The 25,472-nt window shown below is 44.0% G+C and overlaps 1 long non-coding RNA gene across 1 annotated transcript; it reads right to left on the bottom strand.

Moving 5' to 3' along the window:
- Positions 1-4,655: 4,655 nt before the first annotated feature.
- Positions 4,656-25,323, bottom strand: LOC105487747 (uncharacterized). Its single transcript, XR_011621375.1, has 4 exons — positions 25,198-25,323; positions 24,643-24,730; positions 22,700-22,812; positions 4,656-4,776 (listed from the first exon to the last, which is right to left on the bottom strand). It is a non-coding gene; the product is annotated as an uncharacterized lncRNA (long non-coding RNA).
- Positions 25,324-25,472: the final 149 nt, after the last annotated feature.

Below are 25,472 nucleotides of genomic sequence, written 5' to 3'. Positions count from 1 at the left end.
ACTGCATTCCAGCCTGGGCCACAGAGCGAGACTCTGTCTCAAAAAAAAAAAAAAAAGGAATTTTGGTCCTGTCTCTTAGACTCACACAGTACCGAAGTGTGGATGTCCTAGAGCAAAAGCACATAGGAGGTCTGTGGAGTCTACCCAGGATGCCAAGGATTGCTTCCCAAAGACGAAGTGCCTGAGTGGAGATGTGAAGGAAGGCTAGGAGTTCACCTAGAGACCCAGGAGAAAGGGATTTCCATTTAGAGGGAATGACATGGGTAAAGTCATTTGGGTGAGACAAGAGTCAGGTCCCTCATCCACTTTGTAGCTCCTGACCTCCAGGCTTTCCAGAACTGTGACTGCATATGAGGTTCAGGGTCCCTTCCTTTCTACTGTTAATATTGATCTCATAGGGTCCAAAAAGGAATTTGATGGAGGAGATATTAACAGACCCATAGGGCAAGCAGGAGAGATGTTCCTGTATTTTCCAGGGAAGAGAATGTAAATACAGTCACTGTCCTGTGCCTGGGATAGAAATCTATTCCCTCCTGAGGAAGGAGAAAACAACTTGGGCAGGTCTGGGCAGGGCAGGGCAGAGTGGGGCAGGGTGGGGCAGGGTGGGGCAGGGTAGCACTGGCTTTGCCCAGACCAACTTTGGTACTCTTAGAAAGGAGGTAGAAAGCCTGACTATAAACAAACTCTCTTAGCTTCCTCTTTATTGGATCCACCAGTCCTCAAGAGGTTTATTCTTAAGTTACTGTTCAGTCTGGGCTCAACCTGTCCTTATTTCTTCACTCCCACTACCTCTTACTTCGAACACTTACTTGTGCATCTGAGACTTTAAATAATATGATGTTCTGGGATGTCTGAAGCTCTGGTGTATAGGAATGGTGTTACATGTGTTAATAGAGCAGCAAGAATTCTACAAAGCTCTCTCTAGAGCTTTGTGCGTGGTTCCCATACCAGCAGCATCAGAATTACCTGGCAGCTTGTTAGAAATGCATGTTTTGGGGGCCCTATCTCAGACCTATGGAACCCGTGGGGTGGAACCCAGCAATCCGTGTTTTAACAAGCCTCTGACATGCTCAAATTCTGGACATGCTCTATTGAGCTAGAAGGCTGTGTAACGCCGGGGAATGAGCCTGTCATGAGTAGGACTGGGTCCCTGGGTTTGCAGGTTCCAAGGCACAGAAAACACTGTTTATGTAAGGGAATTCTCTGAATGCACATAAACGCATTCTTTGCCCTTTTCCATGAACACTGTCAGTTTGAAAAAATGCCACATGTGTTGCTTCAGAGGGAGACTTCTCATTTCTCAGCAGGTAAATGTACCTTGACTCCAAGGATAGGGAAAAGAGGAGGCTTCAGAAAATGCAAATAAGGCTGCCAATGGCTGCAGGTGACCTCCACTGGAAGTGTTTCAGCTCTGAGTATACCAAGTGCATTGCTCCCTTCAGTGCTTGCTCTAGGACAGTTTCCGCCTGGCCCCTCCCTCAACTTCTCAGAAGCTGCTACGCCAAATTCTTCAGCTTGGAGCCCCGCAAGAGGAAATGGACTGTAACAGAAGTAGGGAAATTCAAATTTACTATAAGGGACTTTCTGAGGGCAAAGCCTGGAACAGAGCAGGTTGCACAATCTTTTCTGGACATCTCTTTCAGGGCCTGCAGGGCTTAGTGGTTAAGGCTAGTGCCTCAATTGAGTGCAGTCCTGGCCTTTCCATGATTTAGCTCTGTGATCTTGAGGAAATGACTTAACCTCTCAGTGCCTTCATGGTCTTTAATTTTTAACTTTTTTTAAGAAATAAGAGTCTGGCTGTGTGGCGCAGGCTGGTCTCGAATTCCTGGCCTCAAGTGATTCTCCCACCTCAGCATCCTGCTTCAGCCTCCCAAGTAGCTGAGATTATAGACACGAGCCGTGGATTATAGACATGAGCCATGGCGTCCTGCAGCAGTGCCTCCATGTTCTTGATCATAAACTGGGAATTATAACAGCAAGACACTCACAGGCATTTGCGAGGATTACATTAGACAATGCATCCCAAGTAAGCACTAACCCAGCGCCTGGCCTGTAAATGTTCATTAAATATCAGCTATTAGCCACTGTCTGTGCCTAACATAGTACAGACATTCAATTTAATACATGCTTGCTGAGTGAATGATGGATTCACAGTCCCTGCCTGAAGCTGCTAGAAGACCATCAAAAATGTATTCTACTGCTATTCTGGATCCCGTTCCATTCTGAACAATTAAATTACCAGGGAGTGGTCCTGATTCCCAAGGCTTAATGGAACTCTAGCAGGTATTTTTCACAGTGGTTTCTTATTTCTGGGACGTCTTCTCCATTCTGGTGTGTTGCCATCCAATAAGCTGTTAGTGGGGAATCAGAGTGACTTAAATTGCTCTCATGGACAGAGGGAGGAAGCAATTAAAAAGAAATGGGAAGTCAGGTTTCTTGGGTAGAAGGACAAGGGTTGCCACCAGGTAGCATTTCCTGACATGACTCGGCTTGGAGCAGTCTCTTAGCAAACTGGAAGAGTGGTCCCTGAGAGAAATCCATCTGCCCTCCCTCCGTGCATTGCTGGCAGTGAGCTCCTGAAAGAGAATGTCGAAGCTCATTGTTGGGGTCTAACTTCATCAGAGCTGATATCTGGTAGGGGCTTATGTCTTTGGTTGAGCTGCTTAGAGGAAGAGAGATTTTTTTTTTTTTCACTTATACCTGTACTCATAGAAAGCACCCTTGACATCAACACATCAGACCTGGGACCATCTAATTAATCTGGAGATCTCTATTTTTCATTTACCTTTATACCCATATAATCTAGGTGGTTTCTGCCCCACTGTTGATCCCAGGCATTTTGCAGTGAGACTGTTAAAGAACTCCAAAGCAGGTGCAAAAGTGCAGAGCAGGAAGATTTGGAGACAGCTTTGAGATTTACTCTCCTACAAAACCCTCCAGCCATGAAAGGCACAGGGCTGGAAGAGCAGCAGCAGCAGAAATCTGGAATTTGTGCTTCTGATTTTGCCCAAGTGGCCAGATTTCCCCTGTGGCGGAATCACCCACTTCCTGCAATAGCCCTTCCCCTACCTCACCTCTCCCTGCAGGGACCTCCAGGTCACTCCTGTGGCTGGATAGTCTTTGATGGCTGCTGTTAGAACTTCTGCTTGTGAGGTGAACTTTTCAGAAAACTTAATATTTAAAAACAGGAACTCACAAAACAGATCCACTGGGGAAGTGGGTGATTATTCGTCTTTGCTATATATAGGAAAGAGTCAGTTTATAACATAATTATTTTTATGTGCTATTTTTTCCCCAGAGCTCAGAGAATCATCCAATCTAATTATGCCAATATGCATTGATTTTTATAGCATCTCCTCTCTCCTTCCTTGGGTCAGACATGAGCTCTTCCAGACTCTTCTTCTTTTGTGACTTTCTCCAGTGCCTGGCACTGGGCTTGGTACTCAGCAAGGCCCAACAAGGGTACAACTGACTGCTAGTTGTACTCCCTAGGGGGAGTGTAGGTGTGGGTGTCTTGGAGCTGCAGCCCATACCAGATCTTCCCAGGAATATGCTGCTTAAACAAACAATTCTTCTTTCTCTCAAGGTGGCAGGGAATCAAAGAACAAAGCCGGTGTGTCCACCCCCCCGGTCTCCTTATCTTTGGACTGAAATAATCTGTGCAAAATTGGAAACAGCCTGTGTGTGTTCGGTTTATGTCTGCACGTGTGAGCCTGTTCCTCTGTGACTTGAAAACAGGCAAAGCATGAAGCATGAAGAATATCGGGCCATAAGGAGGAGCGAGCTCTGACAGAGCATTCCTCCTGTCTGGATTTCCACCTCTTGGGTTAAGTCTGACTTATTTGGCTTTGATGGAGTCTTAACTTTGTATGTAACGACAGTTATTTGCAAATGAAGCTTGTGTCTTGGTATTGCAAGGGTTCAGCTGTAAGCCATGATCTGCTCAGCCAGGGTCTGGGCTCTCCAGACTTGGCGCCCACAGTGTCTCTCCAGCCTCAGTCCTGGGGCAGTGGGAGTCACACCCAGTTCTGTGCGTGCCCTAGAGCATGGACCCTGTTCCTGGTTCTGCTCACACTGTTGCTGTAAGCAGGAAGTTCTTGCCCTCTGCCCAGGTTGCCAGACCCTGGAGAGGACAGGAAGTTTATGTTCTTTACATCTTTAGGATAATGCTTGACATAGAGAAGATGCCTGATAAAGGTATATTAAGTGAATGGAGAGAGGGATGGATGTGCCTCTTGCCACATGTGTCCTGCCTGCATTTAGGGAAATTTACTGATGCCTACTATAGGCAGGCTCTATTCTAGGTGCTTGAGATACATCAAAGTTGGAAAAATCTCTTTATGGACAGAGATTACATTCTAGCAAAGGTGACAGACCAATAATAAATAAATAAATTATATAATATACTACATATAAGTGCCTGGGAAAAAATCCAGCAGGAGAATGGGGAGTTGGAGGGTGGGGGCTGGGGCAGGTTGTGGTATTAAATAGATGGTCAGGGCCCAGCATGGTGGCTAACACCTCTAATTCCAGCACTTTGGGAGGCTGAAGCAGGTGGATCACGAGGTCAGAAGATTGAGACCATCCTGACCAACATGGTGAAACCCCGTCTCCACTAAAATACAAAAAATTACCTGGGCATGGTGGCATACGCCTGTAGTCCCAGTTACTCTGGAGTCTGAGGCAGGAGAATCACTTGAACCTGGGAGGCAGAGGTTGCAGTGAGCCGAGATTGCACCACTGTACTCCAGCCTGGGTGACAGGGCGAGACTCCATCTAAAAAAAAACCAAAACAAACAAACAAAAAAAAACCAGGTGGTCAGGTCATGCCTCTGCTGGAGTAAATGGATCCCTTCTCTGATCACCTTAAATACTTTGTCTGAACCTTTCCTCTGGCAATATTGTTTTATTCTTTAAAACAACATTTCTTTTTTTGAGATAGGGTCTTGCTCTGTTGCCCAGGCTGGAGTGCAGTGGTACAACCATAGCTTACTGCAGCCTCGACCTCCTGTGCTTAAGTGATCCTCCCACCTCAACTTCCCAAGTAGCAGGGACTACAGGCAAGTACCACCATGCCTGGCTAATTTAAAACATTTTTTTGTTTTTTGTTTTTGGTAGAGACAGAGTATGTTGCCTAGGCTGATCTCAAACTTCTGGGCTAAAGTGATCGTCTCACTTTGGCCTCCCAAAATGTTGGGATTATAGGTGTGAGCCACCATATTGAACCTGTCTTATTCATTGTACTTACACGCACACACACATAAATCACATTTATCTGTTTCGCTGTTGGCTCTCCCACTAGGCTGTCAGCATGCAGAAGCACTTCTATGCATGACGGTATTTATATCCCCTCAGCATCTAACACATGATAGATGTAGATTAAAATGGGTCAAATAACTAGTAATTGATTTGCTGGGGGGAATAAGTGGGTCAGAAATAGTAACTGCCATATTGGCCTTTTTTTCTTTTTCCCAAATATACAACTTGCTCTCTTTAGGTAGCAAATACTTTTGAGTCCATTAAGAAGAACATTTACCCTTAAATTAGGGTTAAGGGTTCATGTGCATCAGTGGCCTTTAGGAACACAGTATCCTTAAACATGAAACACACCTACCAGCGGAGTACTTCCTGTCTGTAAAAAAGCTGCTTTTTGTTTTTCTTTTTTTTGAGATGGAATCTTGCTCTGTCACCCAGGCTGGAGGGCAGTGGTGCGATCTCGACTCACTGCAATCTCCACCTCCCAGGTTCAAGCGATTCTCCTGCCTCAGCCTCTGGAGTAGCTGGGACTACAGGCGTGTCCCACCATGCCCAGCTAATTTTTCTGTATTTTTAATAGAGACGGGGTTTCGCCATGTTGGCCAAGCTGGTCTCAAATTCCTGACCTCAAGTGATCTGCCTGCCTTGGCCTCCCAAAGTGCTGGGATTACAGGCGTGAGCCACCGCGCCTGGCCTAAAAAGCTGCTTTTTCTAAGCTGCATTAATTCTTTCAGCCTGGCCAGAGATGCTTTGGTAAATGCTTTTGCTTCAGGGGACTGATTAATGCTTTGGTGTCCCTAAAATGTTTTAACTTGGTTTTACAAAAGGGAGTGATTTAAAGTGATGGGCTTCGGGTGGGTCATTCCCTGTTTGGAAGATGGGATGGGGAGCAGAAGAGTGTGGTTTGATGCCTGGACACTGTCTGGGCCTGACTGGAAGAGGACACCTTCCCCACAACCTTCTGGCCCTTCTTCCCAGTGAGGGGGACCATCGGCCTTATCTATTGCTGAGAAACTTAGAAGAAACTTACACTCCCAGATTACCCTGTGCTACGCTATATTCTGTTTTGAATTTCCAAAGGACAATAAATAAGAAAAAATGATGTTATTAACAAAATAGCTTCCATTTGTTAAACCCTTCCCATGTGCCAGTCTCCATGCTTGGTTTATATTCGGCCATTCTAGGAGGCAGTGGTCACTTTCCCCTTTTCACTGACAAGAAAACTGACACTGAGAAGACAGGTCTCCCAAAGTTGCCCAGATGGCAAATGGCAAAGTGAAGGTTTGACTCCAGGCCTGCCTGTCTGACTCTAAAACTTGGCCTCATAATCCTTAAAGGAGCAGATAATTATTTAGAGAAAAAAACAAATGTGCGGTCTTCTTCAAGACAGTAACAATGGATATTGTAAAGCACAGGAGTATAGGAGGAGTTGCACTGTGTAGCAATGTGTGCAACAATGACAAGGAAGAGGGGGTTAAACGCTACCCAGAGATGGCTGCAGCAGGGGAAGCCACTTACCCATGCGAACAAGTTCTACAAAGCTGTGGGAAAATGAAAAAGGTTGGGTGGGGGAGTGGGAGTGGCGTGAGGTTGGTAAGATTACGGAGGAGAGGCTTTCCTTCCGAAATTTTCTTTAATATTGTTGATACATATTTCTAATTAGAACTTGTCAGAGACGCTGGAACTTCTTCCTAAAGGGCATAGAAAATGTCTTATTTTAGCTTAGGGTTTATTTAAATTGAGTTGGTAAATGGTTTGTCAACTCACTGTGCTCTGTGTGGAGGCAGGGGGCTTGTGTGGATGAGTTACGGCCACATTCACCAAATCTCTCGCTTTCTTGGGTCTCGCGAAGAATCTCTAAGGAGCCCTGCAATGGGAGGGTTGAGCGTGTTTTCTCTCTGCTCTCTTGTGGAGGCTCCCAAGAGAAGGGAACTGATGCCAGGGTGGGCAGCTGCAGGAGCTGGGATGTTTGGGCTCCTTCGTGGAACTGTCTGACCTCGGGGAGTTCAGAGAGCTTTGTGCTGTGATTTTGGCATTGAAGAGACTTTTAAAGCATGGAGTCTTGTCCAGGCCACAGTGGACTTGATTCCCTTAAATCTAATGGGTGACTTAGCAGCTCTTGTGTTTGTCGTGTGAGGTCATAGGGATGTCTTCTGCCCAGTGAGCTACACAGATTGAGCGCCACACCATACATTTTGCTCCCTTCCTGTGACCGCCATCCTTGCACCTGAACCCTCATCTACCTGTACTGCCAAGAGTCATAGCATTGCTCGTGGAGTGGGTGTGAGAGTGTCTTTATTTTCCTTGCTCCGGCTTTTCCTGGGGGCTTGTGTTTGATTTTGCACTGCTCTTGCTCTGTCTCCCACCCCTGGCCACCCCTGTCCGTGCCACACACAGGGACGTGTGTGTGTGCGGTACGTTTCTCCCCTTCCTGCTTCCAAGATCCAAAACCAGCCCATTGCAGGACTACACTGATGTCTGAACTTCTCCACCAGACACTCTCCACCATATTCCTTTCTTGGGTTCATGGCTACCCCAGCAAACAAACAGCTTTCTGGACAGTGACTGATGGGCCTTCCCATCGGTCAGATCTTTTTCCTCTGTTTACTATCCCTTCTTTCCATATACCAATCCTGAAACAATTAGGCACTTTGGGAATATCTGTTGAAAGTACAAATCCAATTCCACCGAATTGTGGATTTAGATCTTCCATGAAGATTTCACGTTCATTTTGTTTACTTGCCATAGTTCACCCATGGGTGTAAGAATATCCAAGACTCTAAGCCTAACTTTCCAAGCCCCTCTCATGCCACTCTCCCCACTTATCACACTCTGCTGCCATTAAGCAGATACATTTTAGTTCCTCAAACCCTCTAGATTCTTTCCCAGCTCAGGGCCCTTGCAGATACTAATTCCTTCTCCTTGAAGTGACCTTTCCTCCGTGCGTCTCCAGCCTGGCTCTTCACAGGTCTAGTTCCTTCTCGTCTTTCAGCTCTCAGCTTGAACACCACCTCTTCAGGGGGCCCTTTCTCACCATGTTGTCTCCACAGGGTCCTTTGCCCCCTTCATTCTTTGAAACGACACCTTGTTTCCTTCATAGCCAATCACTGCTTGCCATTATGTATCCATTTGTCTGTTGTCTTGTTCCATGTCTGTCTTTCTCCCCAGGATGTCAGCTCCGCAAGGAAACAGATGATTCTATTGTTTTCACCCCATATACCCAGCACCCGGCACGGAGTAGATGCTCAATAATTCTTAGTTGAATTGAGTGGATGACTGACTGAATGAACAATTGAATGAGTTCTTTTCTTTTCTTTTTTTTTTCTTGAGACCGAGTCTTGCTCTGTTGCCTAGGCTAGAGTGCAGTGGCGTGATCTCTGCTCACCGAAACCTTTGTCTCCCGGGTTCAAGCAATTCTCCTGCCTCAGCCTCTTGAGTAGCTGGGATTACAGGTGTGCACCACCACACCCAGCTAATTTTTTGTATTTTTGGTAGAGATGGGCTTTCACCATGTTGGGCAGGCTGGTCTCGAATTCCTGACCTCAGGTGATCTGCCTGCCTAGGCCTCCCAAAGTATTGGGATTACAGGCGTGAGCCACTTTTCCCCTCCTTTTTCTATTCTTGAAAATTACTTGTCACTCTCTCACTGCTATTCTTCTGTACCTGTTGTTTACATCATTTCCTTTTGAATGTGGTTTTGGGGTTTATTTGTGCGTTTTTCTTCTTTAAGAGTCAGGAATCACTCTGTGCTCTTTGAACCACAACTGAGATCTTCTGTTTTATTCTTCCCTGCCCTAGAAAGGCATATCCCACCCCTTGTCAGCCATCATCTTGGAGCTCAAAAACAAGATTTGGCATTCTGTGTCCTGGATTACCATATTGGAATAAAATGTTCAGATGAAACTAGGAAAATTGACGTTACAGAGAGAAACATGTAGAAGGGAAGAAACTAGGGGTTGGGAGGCCTGAAACTGAGGCTGAGTATAAAAGAGAAGAAATACTGCCATGGGCATGTGCTGCATACCACCTTCAAGACAGAGGTACCTAGAGGCAAAAAGATGATGTTGTCTTCACACCAATTGCACATCTAGCCACAAGGTATGTCATAGTTATTATGGATAGTTGAAGCTGCCTATGAAAAAGGTGCTCTGCAGATCAGCAGCACCTGCTGTACCTGGGTGCATGTTTGAAATGCAGAATTTTGGGCCTGGCCCTGGGCCTAACACCATCAGAAACGTATTTTTGACAGGCCATTCAGGTCATTTATACAGCCGGTAGAATTTGAGAATCACTAGTGTATTCCAGAAACTGCCTGACAATTCACGTTGCTAACAGCAGAGGAATCCTTTGATAAATTATGGGCATGTGTTCCTATGACTTCATCAACTGTCACTCTGTCACCCAGGCTGGAGTGCAGTGGCACGATCTCAGCTCACTGCAACCTCTGCTTCCCGGGTTCAAATGATTCTCCTGCCTCAGCCTCCTGAGTAGCTGGGATTACAGGCGTGCACCACTACGCCCGGCTAATTTTTGTGTTTTTAGTACAGACGGGGTTTCACCATGTTGCTCAGGCTGATCTCGAACTCCTGACCTTGTGATCTGCCCACCTTGGCCTCCCAAAGGGATTACAGGTGTGAGCCACTGCGCCCAGCCTGGGAATTAAGGAAACTTCTTGTGTGAGCTCTACTCTGGCCCGCAAAGAAGGCTGACATTGACATGGGCTGGGACAAATAAGATAATCTTCTCATTTAAGTTCTTAAGAGCTGAGATGGAAAGTTAGGGCATAGTCAAATATTGCAGGCTTCAGAGAGGCAGATTTCAAAATGTGTAGGGATGGAAAGATGCAAGGGTCTTTATCAGAAGATGGCAGTGACAAACTGGGAGCCCTTAAAAATGCAACTGCTACCATGTATGACACTAAAAATGGTTCCCAAGAGGAAGAAAAGGAGGAGGTGTCTGAAAAGTTAGGTGTGGCTGCCCAGGGTAACTTACAGAGTCCAGTGTACAGAAGGAGGAAGGAAGAACACAAGATCAAAAGACTTGCTTGGATCTCTACCAAGAGTAGCAGGTGGTTACGTACTGTAAAGAAATCCTAACTTGTTACAGTGTTAAAAACAAGAAGAGCTACTCTGCGTGAGTGTGGAGCAAGGAGGATTAGAGAGGAACATTTCTCCTGTTTGGAAAATGGGAGGTGTCATTGCCTCCATGAGACCTTCCCTGACCACCAGCCTGTACCGCACTCTATACTCTCATTCTCTACCCATATCACCCTTTTGAATGTATTTCACAGCGTTCATTGCGATGTGGAATTATCTAGTTTACTATTGTCTCATTACCTACTTTGAACTCTTCTAGAATGTAAGCTCCATGAGAGGGGTGACTTCACCTGCCTTATTAACCACCGGATTCTTGGGGCCTAGAACAGCGCCTGGTGTGTGCCAGGTGCCACATAAATGTGAACAAATGAATAGAAGTCTGAGACAAAGCCAAATGCCTCAACCCCTATGACCTCTATTCACTCTGTCTGTTCTGTAAAGATCTGGAGATGAGGCTCTCCAAATTGAACAAAGAATAATAAGCTTATCAAGAAAAGGAAAGAGCAGCTCATCTTTCTTGGGAGCCCTTGTGGTGTCTACACATGTGAACGCTACATTATGCCTTTTAGTTTTTACACTAACAGGGCCTGGTAGCTCACTCCCATTTTACAGATGAGGAACTGAGGCTCAGAGAAGTTAAGTGACTTGCCTTGAGCTACTCAGCTAGTAACACATGGGACACATGTGTGAATTAAATCTTTGGTTCCAAAACTCATGCTCTTTGCCTTAAATTGAGACTTGGTGGAAACTGAAGTAAAAGGGAAATGAGCCGATTAATTGCTTTAAATAAACTTAAATCTCCAAGCACTGGACAAGGTAAGTATAAATTCTTATCACAAGGATGCCACTTAAAACCCTTCCAAAAATCTGTGGTGTGCAACAATAAACACTTATTTCTTGTTCACATGTTTGTGGGCTGGCTGGGGTTTGGCTGATCTTGGCTGAGCTCTGCCGGGCATGGCTCTAGGCTGTGGATTGGGTCCAGGTCTGCTCCAGGCGTCTTTTATTATCCTAGTACCAGTGGGCTTTCTGGGGCACGTTCTTCTCTTGGCAATGCCAGAAGCACATATGAGATGAATGGAAATACACAGCACATAAGGCCTATGTGTATTATGGGCACATTGTTTCTTCTGCCCACATTTCATTGGCTGAATCAAGTCACAAGCCACTCAAGCCCAAAACCAGTGGGGTGGGTGGTATACTCCATCTCTAGCAAGGAGAACTGCAAAGTCCCATGGCAAAGGGTATTGACCCTGGCAGGAGTGAACAATTGGGAATAGTGATGCACTTGACCCAAGGAATATATGTGGAGCATGCATGGTGTGCAGGGACTGGGCCATATGCTTTACATGCACCATCTCATTGAAGCCTTACAGCAATCCTATGAAGTAGATTATTATTACTCCTATTATTTAATGAGAGAATTTAGGCTCAAAGCAGTTCATGACTGAAGGTCCCACTGAAGTAAATGGACTATCAGGGGCATGTGCCCAGGTCTGTCTGGCAGGAACACCCATGTTCTTAATCCTGACTCAACTCTGCTGAAAGAACTGGCTGTGATGGAAGAAGAGCTGCCAGTAATTTTTCAAAAGCTGTGGGTGGTAGGGAAGGCATCAGAAGAGCAGATACACACAAATGGATGCATTTTTCAAGGGGTAGGAGAAAGTGAACGTCTGAAATGAGATAAGCTTGAATTTTGTGTGTCAAGGATGGTTGCTTTATCAAAAACAAACAAACAAACAAACAAACAAAAACAAAACCAAACTCTAGAGAAAAAGCCACCTTGAGTTTGTGGCTGGGCTAATGAATCAGGCTGGACACTAGTACTGTAGTAGACTAGTGGAACTCATCTGAACTTCATGTTAATCCCTCAGCATGATTAACATGGATGGATATATTCAGCCACCCCACCTACTCCCAGTCTTGGTTCCATATCCTTGTGGTGGTGCTATTCTTTAATGCCTTATTTTCAACTTGCCTATATGTTAATTCTACTGCCTTAATTCTCAACTTGCCTATACCCTGGGCCTTTGATTTGAGTCCCCTCACAGATAGCTTGGGGTGTCCCTGAATGAATGTCTGTAGATTTCTGCTGCTCACCCATACTGTCCTGTACACGATTCTCAGACAAAGCCTGGCACCCGACTCCCTGCTCTCCTCACCAAGCTGGCACACCATCAGGACTCCTGAGTCCTATCACCCAGAGGAGAGATACTCCCCCAGGAACATTCTAGAACACATTTAGAAGAAGTGACTCATGGGCAGTGCTAATGGTGATCTGGGGGGTAGCATGAGCTCAGTGAGGGTGAGCATGGCTCTGCAAACCTGGTTTCCCTTGTTAGAAAATTGGACTGCCAGATCAAGGGATGGTCATGAGGTTAGAATTTCAGATTTCATCAAGGGATTTGACAGATCCTTTCATGATCTCTTTTCGAAGAAGACTGAGAAATATTGGTTGATTTAGGACAAATAGATTAGTGCTGGCTGGTTAAAAAATTATACTGTCATTAATCAGATGTGCTGATTAATGACAGCCAGAGGGAGGCAGCTGGTGTTGAACAATAGAACTCTGTCCTCAGCCAGGTCCTGTCAGGGGTTCTCACTCTCGCTTTCTCTACAGCCACCCCATCTCTCTTTGAACAAGAGGCTGCTTTATAACACTGATGGCGGACATAAACAAAGGAGGAGTAGCTAGTATAAAGATGAGAAGGTCAAGATTATAATAATAATAATAATATCTATAACACCCTACAAAGCCTTTCTCTAGAGACTGATGTTATCTAAGTCTCTAAACAATTCTTTGTAGTAGGGGTGACCAATGAGCCTCATTTTGGATTGGATTCAGGGCTTAAGTAAATTCCCAGGATCATGCAACATTGTACTGCAGAGCCCAGGTTTAAACACTCGTTTTTCTGATTCCAAATTTTATACCCTTTAAAATAGGCCAAAATAAACAAGAGGAAATTAATGGAAACATTTTTTACAATATACAAGCACAGGTTGGGAGAACCTAATGTACCAACTGCCATGGGAATGACCCTCAGCATCTCTCCCACATTCCCTAGCTCTGTGACAGCTGCCCACTGCCTCACTGAGACAGAGTTGGCATTCTCCTCCCCAACCTGGCCTCTTTCAGGCAATTGGTAACCCATCCAGCTGGAGGAGAAGAACAGAAATGTGGACTTGGCCCCCTAGTCTCATAAAGCTACAACTGCTGGTCTGATTCGGGGGCCCCTGTGGCATGGTGGAAAGGACATGAGTTTACAAGTCCTGTGAATTAATTTACTTTTAAAAATAAATTAAATTTTAAATTTACTCTCCTTGGGCAAGTAAACTAAACTTGGCCAAGCCTCAGTTTCTTTTTTGTAAAAGGGGAGGCTAATGATACAAATCTTAGTGGACAGTAGTGAGGACTGCAAGAGATGATGCATGTAAAAATCTTGGCACAGGGCCTGGCAGATAGAAAATCTTAGTAACTTGCAGTTCACCTTCAGAGTTGGGAAGTCATGAGTCGCAGCATGGATTGAACCAGGATTGTCGTACTCTCTGCACCATCATGGTACTCTCGCCCTTTCTGGATCTAAGTCCTGGCTTCAGTAATTCAAACATGGGTAGCTTTTTATTCTTCTGGTAGGAGGCCCTCCCTATTCAAGAGGTGAGAGAATGCCCAACACACGGCCAGCCATGCTTGTTCTGCTGTGCCTTTTCATTGTGCAGAAAATATAATGATAATAGAACCTTCTAATATTTCAGAAGTTTGGAACATCATGAGAACTTACCATTTAGACTCCACAGTCAGGTAGGCGAATGGATCGAGCAACTCATCTCTTTTCCCTCACTTCTTGGGAGGTTTGGTAGAGGGAACAGGAAGCATGGAGGAAGGTGCAGAATTTGTGGGGAGCAAGTACCTTTGTGAACCTCTTTCTCACTGTTGCATTTTGTTTTCCTTCTGAGTTCCTCTTTCTTCTGGGTGATACAAGGAAGCTACTGTTTGCCTAGAATTTGATACTCTTTTCTGTTTGTTTTAATCCCTACCAGGACCAGGTGTTCTTTTGGTTTTTGAAGTTTTCATCAATAGGAGTTTACTTATTTGGCACCATAAAACCCTACTTTAAACAAGATACACAATTTTATGCATCATAAAAGTAAAAACAAATTAAGTACTTTTGGAAGCAATGTGTTTTAAATTATATCCAAATAACAAACACTCACCTAGGGCAAGAAATGAACTCTTCTGGAGCAACAGATTGTAGAGCTGATTGATTTATTTTGTGCAAGAGTAGATAATAATTTACCCAATGCTTGCTATGGTAGGGATTTCCCTCACAATAGTGTGGTGAGGTTAGCAAAGCATGATGGTCAGAACCAATGCATCTTCATCTTATCTGCAGGTCAGGTCCTGACAGTGGATTCTGTAAACTCCCACCCTCTTAAATTCAGATTAATGGGCATTAAAACTTGATGTTGGTCATCTGGCCTAGCACAGAAAACAACTTTCTGTCATTCACTTCTCCTCCTCTTTTATTGATTATCATCAATTGCATAATGGTAGCACTCCTCACATATTTCAGCATTCACTGTTTGTTCTTCAAAACTGTTCCTACAGTCAACAAACCCTTTCATACATGCAAGCCAGTTTCATCCATTTCTTACGTCTAATTAATCTCTTTGGGTTTCACCATAATGGCACATTTCTTCTTCTTCTTTTTCCTTTTTCTTCTTTTAACAGCTTTACTGAGGTGTAATTTACATGACATAAAATTCACCATTTTAAGTCTGCAATTCAATTATTTTTAGCCAATGAGTGGAGTTGAGCAACCACCACTATAATCCAGTTTAAGAACATGTCTATCACCCCATCCCCTTTTGCAACGATCTCTTTTCCCAACCCCAACCCCAGGCAACTACTAATCTACTTTCTGTTTGTATAGATTCACCTTTTCTGGATATTTCACATAACTGGAATTACAGAACATGCATCTTTTGTATCTATCTGGATTCTTTCACTTAGCTCGATGTGTAGAACATAACTGTTCTTTGTTCCTTCTTACTGTTGAATAGTATCCCCCTATTTGGATATATACCACCTTTCGCTTACACACCACCAGTTGATGGACTTTTGGATTATTTCCACCTTTGACTACAGTAAACATTGGCTTACATGTCTTTGTGTGGGTATGTTTTCATTTTTCTTGGATACATCCTTAGGGGAATTGATGGGCACAACTTTCAAAAATTGCACTTTTAATAGTTTCACGATTGACAATATGCAGGTATATGAAGGTTTCTGAACAATTTACAGTCAGTTGGCCATTTTATACAAATGTATGAACACTTGTCCAATTTAGCTGTAAGATCTTCATTGTAGTAAGACGTTTCATTACATCTCTGAACTGACACTATTTCTTCTTCCACTTGGAACATATCAAGAATTACGTATTTACTCAGTAAAAATTAATTAATATTAGCATTTAAAAAGTTGAAATACTTTATTTCAGGAGCATGGGGAAAGACCACTGAATTTGGAGTAAAAAAAAAAAAATGGCTTTGATTCGCATCTCTTTTGCTTCCTATCCATGTAAGCCTTTGAACAAAATCATGTAATGTTTCTGAGATTCTCTCCTTAATACTGAGGGGTTGACCAGGTGCGGTGGGTCATGCTTATAATCCCAGCACTTTGGGAGGCCGAGGCAGGCAGGTTGCTTGAGCCCAGGAGTTCAAGACCAGCCTGGGCAACATAGGAAATACCCATCTCTACAAAAAAATACAAAAAAATGAGCCAGGCGTGGTGGCATGTGGCTCTAAATCCCAGCTACTTGGGAGGCTGAGGTGAGAGAATCACTTGAGCCTGGGAGGTGGAGGCTGCAGTGAGCTGTGATCCACAGCACTCCAGTCTAGGCAACAGAGCAAGACTCTATCTTTAGAATATAATGAATGATAATGGTGTTTATCCTGCTACATTACAACATCAAGTTTCTTGTAACCTTTAAAAACCTGGAACCAAGAGTTCAGTCTCAAAATGGTATCAGACTTAAGAAGTACACTTCAATAAGCAAAAGTAATGAAAAAGTAATTCAATTTTTTTCTAATGTCTCCTGAAGGACAGTGAAGAGGATCTGATCACGTGGTCCATATTAATAGAAAGTCCCCTTTCCTCACATGTGTGCGTCACACCCTCACTTCCTCAATTCACACCCCCCCAAATCCTTCTCGTCTCTCTGCCTGTGCTGCTGATTTTTCTCCTCCTCTTTATACTCTCTTTTCTTCCTCAGTTGTTCGTTATGTGAATTAACCTAGCTTCCTGCCGAGGAAGAAAGAATTTTTCCATGATAGAGGAGAGAAACCAGGTTGGCAGCTTCAGGATTTCTCTTGGATGGATGAAGGATGAAATCTGAATATTAAATATTTTCACATACATTATAAAGTATAAGATACAATGGAAATAAAAGTTATTAGTGTTATTATCACAGTTGTCGACATTATTAATAATATAAGGTGAAAGAATAGGTATGCCTTGTGCCCCAGACAAATAATTTAGCTACCAAAATACTAACAAGTCCATAATATTGCATTTTATCCATTTAGACATATTCCCATCCATATTTTAACACTTTCTTTTTTTTTGGAGACGGAGTCTCACTCTGTTGCCCAGGCTGGGGTGCACTGGTACAATCTCGGGTCACTGCAACCTCCACCTCCCTGGTTCCAGCGACTCTCCTACCTCAGCCTCCCACATAGCTGGGATTATAGGTGCCCGCTACCACGCCTAGCTAATTTTTGTATTTTTAGTAGAGACAGGGTTTCACCATGTTGGCCAGGGTGGTCTCAAACTCCTCACCTCAAGAGATTCGCCCACCTCGGCCTCCCAAAGTGCTAGGATTACAGGCGTGAGCCACCGCGCCCCGCCGTATATTTTAACATTTCTAATATAAGAATGTATCTTTCAATGAATGACTTTGTAAAATCGCTATTAGCTATTTCCCCCCTTTATAACAGCTCTGAAATCTTATAATTGGGGAGGTCTTAGATAAAATATGAACTGTGTGGACTGTGAATTTCACCTCTGCTAGAGTCTGTGGATTGAGTGCCACAGGGAGGCTGTGAGTCTGTCCCAACAATTGGGATTAGGGTTTCCTGGTCATTGAGTGGAAGAAGCTGAGTGGGCAGCTTATCTGTGCGAGGTGGGAGGAGTCTTGGGTGGGCTAAGCCCTATGGCAACGTGCTCTTGGGGTTTTGATAGCTTACCTGATTTTTTTTTTTTCTTCTTCTTCTGAGACGGAGTCTCGCTCTGTCACCCAGGCTGGAGTGCAGTGGTGCGATCTCGGCTCACTGCAAGCTCTGCCTCCCAGGTTCACGCCATTCTCCTGCCTCAGCCTCCCGAGTAGCTGGGACTACAGGCGCCCGCCACCATGTCCGGCTAATTTTTTGTATTTTTAGTAGAGACAGGGTTTCACGGAGTTAGCCAGGATGGTCTTGATCTCCTGACCTCGTGATCTGCCCGCCTCGGCCTCTCAAAGTGTTGCGATTACAGGCGTGAGCCACCGCCCCCGGCCTTTTTTTGTTTTTGTTTTGTTTTGTTTTGTTTTAAATAGACAGGGTCTCACTCTGTTGCACAGGCTGGAGCGCAGTGGCACAATCATAGCTCAGTGCAGCCTCGCACTCCTGGGCTCAAGTGATCCTCCCACCTCAGCCTCCTGAGTAGCTGGGACTACAGACACACACCACTTCGTGTGGCTTTTACATTTTTTGTAGAGACGAAGTCTCCCCATGTTGCCCAGGGGTGGTCCAGAACACCTGGCCCCAAGCCGTCCCTCCACTTCAGCCTCCCAGAGCACTGGAATTACAGATGGGAGCCACTGCATCCAGCCGGCCTTACCTGACTTTTGAAAGCCAGGTGAAAGAGAGGTTCAGGACTCCATATACACTGTCTACACCACAGCCTGGTATACGTCTCTCTTTCTAAATCCTTGCTGGGCACACAGGATTCTTCATAAACCAGTTTCAATAGGGAGCAGCCCATCTGAAAAATGCACACCATTCCTAAAGTCATGCCTTGCATTCCTGTGAAAGTCACTCCTGACTTGCTAAATAGCCACTGCAGGGTGCCTCAGAGTGACCATGATTGAAGTTGGATGAAACGATTTCTACTGATGCCAAATGATGGTATATCACCCTGCCTGCGGACTAGTGGCGCCGTGAATGTAAGATAATATTATGACAAGGAAGTTAAGAAGCACAGGAAATGAAAACAGTACAGTGGCTTGGGATAGAGATCCAGGACAGAAACGACTTCAGAGAGGTCAGGGTGTGTTTGTAAAAGCATAGGTTGTTCAAGCAAAAAACAGTTGGGCAGAAACCCATCGCAGCCACTCTCCGTCCGCAGTGCCCCAGGAGAGAAGTGCAGAACGTTTTGAAAGACTCTTCCACTCAAGCAAGGCCCACGCCAGAGAGGGGAGAGCTGTTGAGAAGACAGAGACTATTTGGCTGGCCGAATCCCCCACAGGGCCACATTTGCTGACTCTAACTAAACAGGAGTGGATGCTGAGAGACGCTGTTAGAATGTGCAAGGGCTTACCCTAGAAAATATGTTTCTAGGCTGGGTACGGTGGCTCACGCCTGTAATCTCAGCACTTTGGGAGGCCTAGGTGGGAGGATCACGAGGTCAGGAGTTTGAGACCAGCCTGGCTAACATGGTGAAATCCCCGTCTCTACTAAAAATACAAAAATTAGCTGGGCATGGTGGCGCGTGCCTGAAATCCCAGCTACTCAGGGGGCTGAGGCAGGAGAATCACTTGAACCTGGGTGGCAGAGGTTGCAGTGAGCCGAGATTGTGCCATTGCACTCCAGCCTGGGTGACAGAGTGAAACCTTGTCTTGGAAAAAAACAAAGAAAATATGTTTCTATTTCCTTTGCTTCCTCTTATGTTCTGTTGATTTAGCACACACTGTGACAGCTTTTACTTTTGGCCTGATGGAAGCTTGGTCAGGGAGTCTGAATATGTGGACAGGGTATAGGATTTGGTCCTCTTGTTTAGTGTTCCATTTCTGCAGTGGATCTAACTCCTGGTGGTCCTTGACAGGCTTATCTAGGTCCCCTAGGCCTAATGAGACTGCACGAGTGGGCGGGGAGGGGCTTAAGATTCTTGCCAATCTGACCATAAGATAAACAGGGGTAAATGGCCAAGAGGAGTCGGCCAGAGGAGGGCCTTTGAGTGCCTCAGGAACCAAGCAGGAGAGGAATCTGAGGAAGTGAGGCTGCTCAGATGTGCCAGACATTGGCTGACTGGTTTCCAGCGGTGAGCCAGATGGTTTTGAGAACCAGAGGCCAGTATTTTGGGCAGGAGTAGTGACTTGTGAGAAATGAAGTAGAAAAAGGCCAAGAACCCCGACATCTAAGAAGGTGGATGGATGGGATGGCAAAAAGACTTACACCCCAGAAATCCTCCCATTTCAGATAAGGAATAAGAGGTACACTCTAAGACCCAAAAACTGTGTTTTGGGTGGGAGGAGACTTGCTTAGAGACCCGGCCAATAGGACATTCCAAGAGGTGAGACTGATCTGCCAGCCGGACTTTTAATATCCAGTTCACCCTTTTACTTACTCTAAGCCCAAGAAATCAGAGTTAGGGGAACCCTATCTCTGTGAGGGAAATCCCAGCTTCAAAAAATTTATCCCCTCAAGATGAGGTGATCACTTCCCAGAACTGCAGCAAAGCCTGAGGCTAAGGCCCCAGAAAACAAAGCTCCAGAAGCATTCAGGAGAACTGAAGGGAGGATTGTGGAAGCGTCTCAGAATGTTCCAGGGCAGCAGAACAAGCAGGCATGCTCTTAGGATCATGTAACATTAAAGGTGAAAGAGGCCCCAGGAATCTACACAAAAAAGACCTGGCCGAGCGTGTTGGCTCATGCTTGTAATCCCAGCACTTTGGGAGGCTGAGGCAGGCGAATCACTTGAGGTCAGGAGTTCAAGACCAGCCTAGCCAACATGGCAAAACCCCATGTCTACTAAAAATACAAAAATTAGCCATCCATGGTGGCACGCACCTGTAATCCCAGCTACTTGGGAGTCTGAGGCACGAGAATCACTTGAACTCAGGAGGTGGAGGTTGTAGCAAGCTGTGATCACACCACTGCACTCCAGCTTGGGTGACAGGGGGAGACTCCACCTCAAAACAAAAACAAAAAACACACACACAAAAAACACCTACACTGCTTTATAAAATTTTGAGCTAATAATAATAAATCAAGAGAGTAAAAATGAAAATCCATATTTGAGGGCTTTCTTGAAAATTCAGAAGACCTGGCAATACAGAGCTCACATTCCCATGGTATATGAGGTGACTTGGGTGGCTGCAATTACATAGAAACTAGTCAGCTGGGTGCAGTGGCTCACGCCGGTAATCCCAGCACTTTGGGAGGCCCCGGTGGGTGGATCACGAGATCAGGAGTTCAAGACCAGCCTGGTCACGATGGTAAAACCCTGTCTCTGCTAAAAATACAGAAAAATTAGCTAGGCGTGGTGGTGGATGCCTGTAATCCCAGCTACTCAGGAGGCTGAGGCAGAGAATTGCTTGAACCCGGGAGGTGGAGGTTGCAGTGAGCCGAGATTGCGCCACTGCACTCCAGCCTGGATGAGAGAGCAAGACTCCATCTCAAAAAAAAAAAAAAAAAAAAAAAAAAGAAGCTACTCACTTCCAGAGGTGCTTCTATCTGTCCTGTCTCCACAGTCCCCACTGCCTGCTATTGCCTCCTAGTGAGAAGATATAACTTGCTCCAGATGAAATACATTGGGAATTGTCAGAGCTGAGACTTTAACCCAGTTTCTTTCATACCCAACCCAACCTCTTCACTCCACACCTAGAAGAGAGACTGTGAAACCACTATTTCCTGCCTCTAGTTGAGTGTGTTCATTATTATCCCTGGATGCTAGGATGCAGCAAGGATGGTTAGAAATACAAATTGGAAAGGGAAAGTAAAGGCGATGACAGACGTAGGAAGGGTGAGATTTTTTGTTTTTAACAGTGAGAGACTGTGACTTAGGACAGAGAGAGGAAAAAAAATCCCCCCAACACAAAGATCAAGAAAGCAAAATGTGGAAGGGAAAGGGGAAGGAAATCCAAGCTGCCCCAGTATTTAAGCAGGCAGAAGTGCTAAAATTCCCCTGAACTGGGAACCCAATTATTACAGAAAACCTTGCTTATTCTAGAGCCTGGGGACTGTCAAAATTGAGAAACTGTGGACTCACATTTAAATGTTAGAAATTGCAAAAAAAATTTTTTTTTTTTTTCAGCTGGAGGATAAAAACTTTAATTTGGTAGGGGCAAGGGGAAGTTCCATTTTTGAAGTAGATACCAAGATGGAGCAAATACAGTTATAGAAATGAGATAGCATACTGCTTTGAAGCTTAAAAAGCAATTCTATTTGCATTATCTCATATATCACCTAACACTCATAACTGTTTTATGGCCAAAGGAGTCTATCCTCCAAACTTTTGCTCCCCTGCTGGACTCCTGTCATCTTAGACAGAGAAATTTAAACTCCAGTGGGATGCTGGAAATATCTCAGGCCCATGAGACCAGATCTGTTGCTTGAAAAAGGGTTTTATTTTGCATAGCGTGTTTCTTTTGTTTCTAGCAAGTGTTTGCAGAAATTAGAGCACAGGTCATGTGTGCATGGTCAGGAGAAGAGTCTTCCACTTTGACTAGTAAATTAAACAGAACTTTTGTTTTGTTTTGTTTTGTTTTTGGAGACAGAGTCTCACTCTGTTACCCAGACTGGAGTGCAATGGTGTAATCTTGGCTCACTGCAACCTTCACCGCTCAGGTTCAAACAATTCTCCTGCTTCAGCCTCCTGAGTAGCTGGGATTACAGGCACTTGCCACCTCGCCCCATTAGTTTTTGTATTTTTAATAGACATGTGTTTCACCATTTTGGCTAGCATGGTCTCGAACTCCTGACCTCAGGTGATCTGCCCGCCTTGGCCTCCCAAAGTGCTGGGATTATAGGCATGAGCCACTGCACCCAGCCACTTAAACAGATCTTTACTGAGCTCTAAACTACATGCAAGGCAGTCTGCTGGATGCTGAGAGTATAGTGAGAATAAGCCATGTGGTTCCTTACTTGGCCCTATGTAGGTTGTGATTCACTATGGCTGGGTATTGCATGAAATTTCAACAGTTTCTGGGAGACTTGTCTTCTTCCATTGTTACTCTTTAGTGCAGGACATGTGGGCCCTCTATATATGTCTCTCTAAAAATGTTATGCTATGTGCAAATGCCTTACAATCAGCAGGACTTGAATTTACATAGCACACAGGTGAAGTTTTAAAAGTATTTTCCCTCCAGTCACCTGTTTTTACACAAAGTCAGCCTTGGATGGGTCCTCAGGAGCCTTGGCTGGGTCTTTCTGTTTTGTGCCTCCTTCCTCATCTTATTGTGCTGGTCTGGATCTCCAGGGTGACGCTGAAGAGAAATGGTGATAGTGAACATTGTTGTTATGTTCCAAGTTTTGAAGGAAATGCTCTTGACCAACAAGTTTTGTGCATTAGCCATTTACTATTATGTTTGTGGTAGGTTTTTAAAATAGCACTCTTAAATTTTCCTAAACTATGAAAATTTTTAAAATCATGAATATGTTACCCAAAAACTAGGGATTTGGACTAGGTCCTGCTGCTCACTGCACAGAGGGCCAATCACTGAGACAACAAGTATTGCCAAGGAAGAAAGCTTTAACTGAGTGCTGCAGCGGCAGAGACAGGAGTTCAGTGAATCCATCTGCCTGACTGACTAAAACTAGGGGTTTATATAGCAGGGAAAAAAAATGTAACAATGTGTAAGAAAACAGAAACTAAGGAGGGGCAAGGAGGCATCTGGTAAAGTGATCTGATGAGTTCCAGTTCTTTGATACTTTTCTTTTGAGAGGCCTAAAGGTCCTTTCCTGACGAAGAAACTCAGACAAAACAAATACATGTTTCAAGCTTTAACAGCAGAAGCATCGATTTCTATGTCTGTCTAAAAACAATTGTCTGTGGGGCCATTTCAAATAGATGTCAATTTTTATTGACTGCTTTTCTGCATCTCTTACAATAATCAAGTAATTTTTTTTTTTTTTTGATCTGTTAATGCGGTCAGTTCATTATGTTGTATTATCTTCTTCTTCTGTTTTTTTTTTGAGATAGAGTCTTGTTCTGTTGCCCAGGTTGGAGTGCAGGGTTGTGATCTCAGCTCACTGCAACCTCTGTGTCCCATGTTCAAGCGATTCTCCTGCCTCAGCTTCCCAAGTAGCTGGGATTACAAGCTCCCGCCACTATGCCCAGCTAATTTTTGTATTTTTAGTAGAGATGGGCTTTCGCCATGTTGGCCACGCTGGTCTCGAACTCCTGACCTCAGGGGATCCACCCGCCTCAGCCTCCCAAAGTGCTGGGATTACAGGCATGAGCCACCATACCCAGCCTATCTTCTTTCCTTATTTATTGATAGATTCAGTTTGCTAATGTTTTGTTTAGCATTTTATATCAATGTTCATGAGTGAAATAACTTTGTAATTTTCCTTTTTCAAACTGTCCTTGTTTTTTGGTATTAGTTGTTTATTCTATAGCCTTATAAAATGGAAAGAGCTATCTATTTTTCTATTTCAAGGAATAATTTACCTAAGATTGCAATGATATGTTTACTTTGAGGGAAGATTTTAAACTACAGGTTCATTTTAAAAAATATTCCTAAAACAATTATTTTTTCTCCTACATTTTAGTATTTTATACATGAAAACATTTTAATATTTCATATTTTCTAAGAATTTTCCCTTTTCACCTGTTTTCACTTGGGGATGCATATTTATAACATTTTATCTTTGTAATATCTGCAGCAACTTTTTTCATTCATGATATAGTTTTAAAAAATGATTGTTCTTTTTCTTTTTTGATCAGTATTGCCAGAAATTGGTTAACTTCATGAGGCTTTCCATTTTTTTTTAATGTGTTTATTTTTTAAATTTCAGAGTCAGGTTTTTACTATACATGTTGCCCAGGCTGGAGTGCAGTAGCATGATCATGGCTCAATACGGCCTTGAACTCCTGGGTTCAAGTGATCCTCCTGACGAAGCCTCCTGAGTAGCTGAGACTAACAGGCACATACTACCATGCCCAGCTTTTTATAAGACTTTTTCAAAGAACCAACTTTGGATTTATTGATCCTCTCTATTGTATGTTTATATTTAAATCTATTCATTTCTGCTCTTAACATTATTTCCTCTTCTGTGGGGTGGGTTTATTTCTAGTTAACCCTAATACTCACAGTTTTGATCTGGGAGGATCCAGATCTTCAGAGGACCAGATCTCCTTATATTTCTTATCTTAGATGAGACGCAGCTTATACATCCTCTCTGTCAAAACAAAAGTTCAATGATGTCAGTTTGGCTCAAGCACCCAGGAACAAAGTGGATTACTTAAATTCTTACTTTATCTCTGGTCTCTGAGGAGTCTTTCCTATATTAGCAGCTCAGTGATACATTTAGAAAGGTGAGTTTTTAAACGTTTTATTAACCATATTAGCTGTTTTCAGTAGGAGGGTTGCTCTGAGTATCTGATTAGCTATACTTCAGGAAATAGAAGTTGTTCCAGTTTTCTCTTTTTTCTCTTTCTCTCTTTTCCTCCCTATGTCACAGATGTGTCTTGTTCCCAGTTTTCTGGCTTCAAATTCCAGAGTCTGCATGCGATCCCTGGGTCGTGTGTATCTTCTAAGGTGGCTTCACATACTTCAGAATGTATCTCTACACAATGAATTATTCTTTTTTTGCTAAGACTGATGATGGTCCCTCATTATCTGACTTAGAGAGATTATTATGCTCACCTTGTCCCTGTTCTTTTCCTCTGGAAAGGCAGGTGGAGTGGATTTTCAGGATAGAGAAGGAATAAGAAAGGCGGGTATAAAACAAAACCTTGCCTCACCACAAGGTCCCAGAGCTGAGAAGTCCTAGGGCTACTCCACACACACAGGAGGGACCCATCACATTTGCTTTACAGGGCAAACTTCTCCCTGATGATGAGAATAAAATGGTCGAAGATCCTCTCTTTTTTTTTCTGATTAGATTGTAAATAATAAAAAATTAGTTTCTTTATATATGC

The sequence above is a fragment of the Macaca nemestrina genome, chromosome 3 (assembly GCF_043159975.1).
Source record: "Macaca nemestrina isolate mMacNem1 chromosome 3, mMacNem.hap1, whole genome shotgun sequence".
NCBI classification, from domain to species: Eukaryota; Metazoa; Chordata; class Mammalia; order Primates; family Cercopithecidae; genus Macaca; species Macaca nemestrina.
Note: the sequence above shows the minus strand (reverse complement) of the source record. Positions and strands in the feature narration are given on the sequence as shown.